We start from the raw sequence: 7,065 nt of genomic DNA on the forward strand, positions 1-7,065 counted from the left end.
ATGCCATACAAATTACCGGCGACATTTAACATTGTGTGTCCTAGCGCCTCGGACATTCTATCGATTTTTCGGCGACATGTCGACGGAATGTCCCCGCAAAATAGTGGTTGATTTTATACCTCGGATTTACAATCGACATTGCGGCGACATTGTCGATAGAATATCCCAGCAAAAATTTACCTCGGATTTACAATCGACATTGCGGCGACATTGTCTATAGAAAATCCCAGCAAAAATTTACCTCGGATTTACAATCGACATTGCGGCGACATTGTCGATAGAATATCCCAGCAAAAATTTACCTCGGATTTACAATCGACATTGCGGCGACATTGTCGATGGAATATCGCCGCATTTTTTTCAAAAATAAATAAAAACTTGACTTGATTTGGTTTTTTAACACGCATTAGTTTTTATTTAACAACATATATATACATTTAAATTTGTTTATTTTTATTCTTAAATATATTACATTAAATTTAAATATTTATGTATATTTACATTTTTCTTAAGTTTTTATTACTTTACTTCTTTTGGCTTGTGCCAACCAATGTCTTAGCACATTCTCCGCCGGCTCATCCGGAATCGGATTTTGAATGGATTCTAAAAAGAACAAAATTGATTAGGGAATGAAAAATTCAAAATATTAATAACACTTACCTTTATTACTGTATACACTGAATTTGAAAAAATTCAACAGTTCCTGCCCCTACGAAATTCAATCGCGAATGAACAAAGAAACGAAAAGTACAAAGCGACGCGCGCAGGAGTTGGAAAAAACAATAACAACAATGCACTGACGAACGAAGTGAATTGGCGTAGACAAAAATCATCATGCTTTACTCTTCCAATTTTTTTTTTTTTTCAAATGAGAAATATATATATATGTATGTACAATGACGACATTAGCTCGTTCGGGTGCCTTCGGCTAACCTCAGCATGAAATGCGCTGGCAGAATTTTTTTCTGTCGACGTCAGTAGTTCGGAATATGTGGCGATTTTGTCACCGGCGACATTTGGTACTGAAGGGTCATCATCAAATCAACAGAGCACATGCATACACACACAGACGCAACGCTACATAAACTGTATGTGTATGCGTGCGTTGCTTTGCTTAGGGAATGAGGGAAGAAGAAGAACAAATTGTACATAGTATGAAGAGTAAAATTGTTTTGTTTGTATATTAATGAATTGAGTTGCAGAAAACAAATTTTGAACATGTGAAATTATTATTGTCAAGGACTGCAAGGGTATATAAACTTCGGCATAGCCGAATTTAACTTCTTTGATATTTAAATAATAATAAAGTATAACAATAACGCTTCAAACTTTTGGTTATTTTCGAAACGCATTACATTTAATGAAAAAGTGAATTCTAATTATACAAGTCTTTTTCGCATTATTTAGTTGCAATTTAAACTCAGCTTAAGAGACATTTCCCAATGTATGGATATATTTGTTCTCTTATATGTCTTTAAAAGCGCTTATTTAGTACAGGAAAATGTTCTAAACAGTCTAGAAACTTACCAAATGAGACTGGGAATCTGTTAAAAGCTTTCAAAGTTTGCGTGAAATACTCCCTTTGGTTATTTAAAAGCTTTAAGATTTGTTGAGTTTGCACATTCAAATACATGAGCGGGTACATAGGGTCGGTCACTAAAGGTGAGTCGGCAATGTCAAGGATATTTTGATTAACCATAAGATGCAAAAAGAATCTTCCATACACATATAACGATTATAATGTCACCCATGACGAAATAAGTATAAGGTGGTCCCGTCGGCAAATCGTACGGTCCTATCACTAGGTATCTTAACAACAAGTGTCCAAAGTCCAACGACAACTGCAACGGGACTACCGTATACTTATTTCATCATGGTGTCACCTTTTTCTTGACTCTATCTTTGAAACAATGAAGTTAGCTTGGAAACAAATACGTATGAAGTTGAGGGAAAGACCATCTAATCAAGTATTTGGAATGTGACCCGCTAACAGGTAAATCCATTGTCCTAGTTAAAAGCTATCCAAAATGAAGTACTATTACAGAAGCTCTTTTTATGTCGGACTTCAATGAATCAATGGGTTTGGATTATAAGCTGATGGGAAGTTTCTTGTCATGGAAGAAGGAGAGAGAGTCAAATGGAAAAATCTTGTGTAAAATAATAACCATAACTATATATACATATGCATATGTATATGTATGTACATTTATTCGGATCACGTTTGAAAAAAAAAATGCGCCATTAAGGGAGATTTTAGTTGTCCATGTTTGTTGTTCAAAAAAATTAATATAATTACATGATACTTAATTATGGAAACAAAAACATTTAATTAAATAAATGCAAATATGAAGAGTACGAAGCCAAAAAACTGATACTCCCATACACACACACACACACACACACACGGTTGTGTGTATTTGCTCAACAATAATAGCAACAACAAGGACAATATTAACACGAACATCATCAATGGCCAAAAGTGAGGGACAATAGCATAAACATTAATGCTTAAACACAGACAGAAATAACTATCAACATTTATGTCAATAGAATGAACTGATGCTTGACCCGTGTGGTCAGATAAGAACCCTGCCTCTGGCTATAGTCCACGCTCTGCTTGTGTGTGTGTGCCTAAAAAGCTGCTACATTTTCACAAACACACAAGACGTGAATTGCCCTGTGAGCGAGTTGGCCCTGGTGCCAGTCCTTTCAAGCGTCTAAATATTTTTAGTCAAAGCCATCCATACGCACGAATGGACCAAGTAGACCTACCATCCTTGCTTTTCCTTCCAAATCCATTTCTCTGTTCGGACAGCAAAGTATCCATGAGTCTGGCTCAGGCAAAGGTGTTGGATAAGCTGCAATTCGATTTGCACTCTATTGCCCTTCCTGCCATGTCTATCAATTTCTATCTTTCTCACCCTTACCCCATCCTCATGTATTGGTTGAATTTGTTGCAGTTGTTGTTTCTTTGGACCTAATTGAGTTTGCATATGGTTTGCTTTGTACAATTAGATTAGTAACAGTCTATGAAAGCGCCGAGTGTATGCGTACATTACTATGCTTGTGAGTGTGTGTGGGTGTGATTGTGTATCTGTGTGCCTGATATGGCATTGTTGCCATTGATTTCTGTTTGCCTGGTTGTTCTCTATATATAGATAACACGTCCACGTTTCCACATTTAATTGGCTAGGTGCAAATATGTATTCCTAGTTCCACTTGAGAAGACAATGTTCGTTTGTGTCTATTTATGTCTTATCCAACATATCTCTTTCTTCGTATCTAATTAATCGCAATTGTCTCATCGTTTTATAAACAATACTTTCCTTATCATTTGGTAAGATAAACATTGCCTCTCGAGAACTGTTACATAGATTTGGGTAATTTTGGTTATGAATTTTTTGTGGAACTCGAGGCAAGGCCTAAGAGGTGACAGAAATGAGTAAAGTATTCCACAATTTAATTAAGTGCGAACAGTGGATCTAGTCGATTTCTTATAAAGACCAGAAAAGTGATATTAGTTTCTTTTCTTTTGACGATGATAAGAGAATGTAGCCTTGTCTTCATCTGGAATCCTACAAGAATACAAATTGATTGGTTACACAATGGCCTAAAATTAGTAATTAAACTTGTGTCGGCACGTAAAGGAACTCCAATTGACATCTAACATTTGAGTATGTTAGCAACAAGACAAAGTCGTAAATGTGTTTTATAAGTTGTTGTATATATAAGTTGTTAGACATTGGATGTAGTAAAGTCGCCAATCACCTAACCTTAACCTTATTCCTCACATTACCTACAGATTTCTATCACATGACAGACTCAAAGAACCAGCCCCAAATGATTGAGTTATTCACAATTTTTTGGATGACGCACTGGAATTGTCTGGACTACAACTTCAAAACATATTCTTTATTATACTATATCAAATATGCGTTATTTCTTTGGTTATTAAATTTAGCTTAAAGCTAGCTATGTATACACTTCAAAGATATGATTAAATAAATGTTTTCATGTTTCAGTTAAGACATTAGATAATTTTTAGAATAACGATATGTATTTACATGCCTTAGACAAACGGATTATAAAAACGACAATAACATACTTAATACCAGGAGATTAGGCAATCCGTCAGCTCGTATGTATGTATAATTGAGTTTGTAATTGCTCGGGAGATGAGCTCATCCATCGTTGTTACATTTGCCAATTTATGGATAGATATAGGTCTGTAGTCATTTTCTGAATCAAAGATAATTTTTAATGTTTTGTTAGGGCATTTTGGAAGTTTCTTGAAGAGTTTCATATTGAAATTAATAACATTAATATTGGTTGGATTATAAATTTGTTAATTTTCAATTGGTCTCTGACCAACCACCAGTTAGATCCACTTTTTTACAAAATATTGTTGTTACAGTTTAGGTGACCTTCATGTGCTATGGTACATTGATTCTTTAGACACTACCAGTTGAGCCATAAATATACATATACTGCATAAATTTCAAAGGATGTTTCAGCGTCTTATATGACCTTAATTGCAACATTTTTAGATCCTTATCAATACCCTGAACTTAAGTGGTGAATGAATTTCCTAATTTATTGCATTACCGCCTCTTATTTCTATAGTTTCAGTAGTTCGGGATACGAAATCTGTTATTAGCCGCCTAAAAAAAAAAATGTAAATATGATTTCGGGTCAAGAAGACAATAAATTCGAAACGTTTATTACTGACGGCACGTTCCAATTATTCTTCGAGACTGAAGAGATCAGGAATCGTAGGTTCATCGCAACATGGCTAGAGCTGGATGATGTAGTTGGAGGCATGTTTCCAGTGCTAGGCAATGCATTAGACCTTTTTGATTATGGTGGAAGGGTCCAATGGTCCAATTGATTGTACCTTGTCCCGATCGCTTGATCAAAAGCAACTGGAAAAAAAGTCGACAAGAAACAACAACAACAATTGATTCAAGAAGCCTGCGTACCTTTTTTTTTATCATATTGTATCTCCAACACCATCTCAAAATTTGACAACTCTCTTTTAGCTTCATTTAGCTATTCTCCCGAAATATACAAAAAAAATAAGGAAAATATCACCGAAGCGGGACGTCGAGCTCGCGGCATTTTTCTCTTTCCTTTTATACCGTTTCGGTTCATATAATATTTAATATTTACTAGTTTGATTATGTTTATACAGCTTTATACACTCCAAACCCAAAACAACTAATTGACCACGCACTTTAATGAAGGAATGCATTTCGATATATTATCGATAGTGCTTTAGTGCTGAAAACTGCTAAAAAAAAAAGCTAAATTAGCTCAAAAACTGCTAAAGATAGTAGAGACCCTGAAACGGGAACTCTGTCCACATGTTGAATGGAATGACAAGGGAACTAGGATTGCAAAACTATCGATTGTCCCTGCATCGATGTGAAAAACCATCGATGTGAAAAACCATCGATGTGAAAAACCATCGATGGTGTAAACAATCGGTAAAAATAAAATTTTTCTTTTACATTTTCATAATTCCAAGGAAAACAAAATAATATAAACCAAATTTGTTTCGAGATTTGATTTAATCTACAAGTAGATTAAAGTAAACACTTATACATACAATTTTTATTCTAAAAACTAAATATTTGGTATATGTTACACTTAAAACTATTTGAGATACAGTTTAAAATATATTTAAACTTATAGCTAATAACTCAACAAAATATTCGGTATTTCTAACTCTTAGAGGTTTATAAGGCAACACCATGAGATTCATAAACAATTTTCTACCCCATATGTTCTTGTTTAAAAACAGCAGAGTGTCCACATTCTTTGGCTTAAGCCGTCTCCTTCTTATTCCAATTATTTCACCGGCCTTACTAAATGGTTTTTCCGACTCCGTATTATGGCGTCAGATCTACCAGTTGGTTTTTGTAAATTTTGTAAATAATCGATAGTCTGAAGATACTATCGAGGTATCGCCATTTGGAAAAACCGTCGATACTATCGATAGTACTATCGAATGAATTTGCAGCCCTAAAGGGAACTGTCATCGAGTAAGACCCGAAACGTTAAGGCACTGAAGTCAGCGTAGTTAGTCAGATTCGGACTACAAACGCACATGGTACTAACTTCCATTTAAGACCACAAACATTTAAGTTAGTGTTGAATTCGGTTGTTGAATTTTTTAAAACGGTTTTTTTTTTTAATTTAACACAATGTTTTTCAGATAGTTGACAATTGTTCTATACTCGGTTATACTTTGTTTTGGTTTGGTCTTCAAATGAATGATTCTGGCTTCCCCCACAGGGAATGTCATAAGTTTTTTGAGAACATTGTGTGAATATTCACATACATTTCCGTAGTGTGATTTCTGGGACTTATATTTTCCAGTAGCCTATTAAGCTACTAAGGGGAGCTAACTTTTATAACAATAACAGATGTCCTTGTTTTTTAGAAATAGATAGATACATACTTACATATACATATGTCTATTTTAGTGCTAGACGTGTTCCAAAATGAAATATTATTTTCTGGATCGCGTTGCTTCCAACAGGTACTTTTAGACAGCTTGTTTTCTTGGTATTTCTGCTGTTTTAGCTTAGCGTGTCATATTGTGGTGAGGTTGCTTCTGGTTCTAGTGCTTCTGGTGGCTTTATTTGATTGATACAATTTAAAAATCATTGTCTGTTTCCGGCCTGCGTAGTTTCTCGGTTGTTTTGTGTATGATATTTCATATAAATCAATACAATTAAAGTCTCTGCTTATAAGTCACTAAAGTTAATGTCCTTCCCATCCGGAAGTGTGTTAATTACCTCATCTACTTAATTGATAGCTTACTTGGTATATAGATATTGATTCCAATCCAAATATCTTCACATCACAACGTACTTTTAAGAGTCATACAAACCAAAAAGGTCTGTGTCCCTCATATGTCTTAGCAAATCTTCGACGTCCTTCCCAATGGCTTTCAGAAAATGTAATACTTATTTTCTTTAATTGAAAAGGCCTTCCAAACATTCTTATTGCTTGGCCGATGCAACAGTTCCCCATTGATGGGAAAGCCTAAGCAACTGT

The 7,065-nt window shown here is 34.8% G+C and overlaps 1 long non-coding RNA gene across 1 annotated transcript; it reads right to left on the minus strand.

The window, feature by feature from the left end:
* Positions 1–387: 387 nt before the first annotated feature.
* On the minus strand, positions 388–826 carry LOC137574384 (uncharacterized). Its single transcript, XR_011031994.1, has 2 exons — positions 661–826; positions 388–603 (listed from the first exon to the last, which is right to left on the minus strand). It is a non-coding gene; the product is annotated as an uncharacterized lncRNA (long non-coding RNA).
* Positions 827–7,065: the final 6,239 nt, after the last annotated feature.

The sequence above is a fragment of the Drosophila tropicalis genome, unplaced genomic scaffold (genome assembly GCF_018151085.1).
Source record: "Drosophila tropicalis isolate 14030-0801.00 unplaced genomic scaffold, ASM1815108v1 contig_1116, whole genome shotgun sequence".
Taxonomy (NCBI): domain Eukaryota; kingdom Metazoa; phylum Arthropoda; class Insecta; order Diptera; family Drosophilidae; genus Drosophila; species Drosophila tropicalis.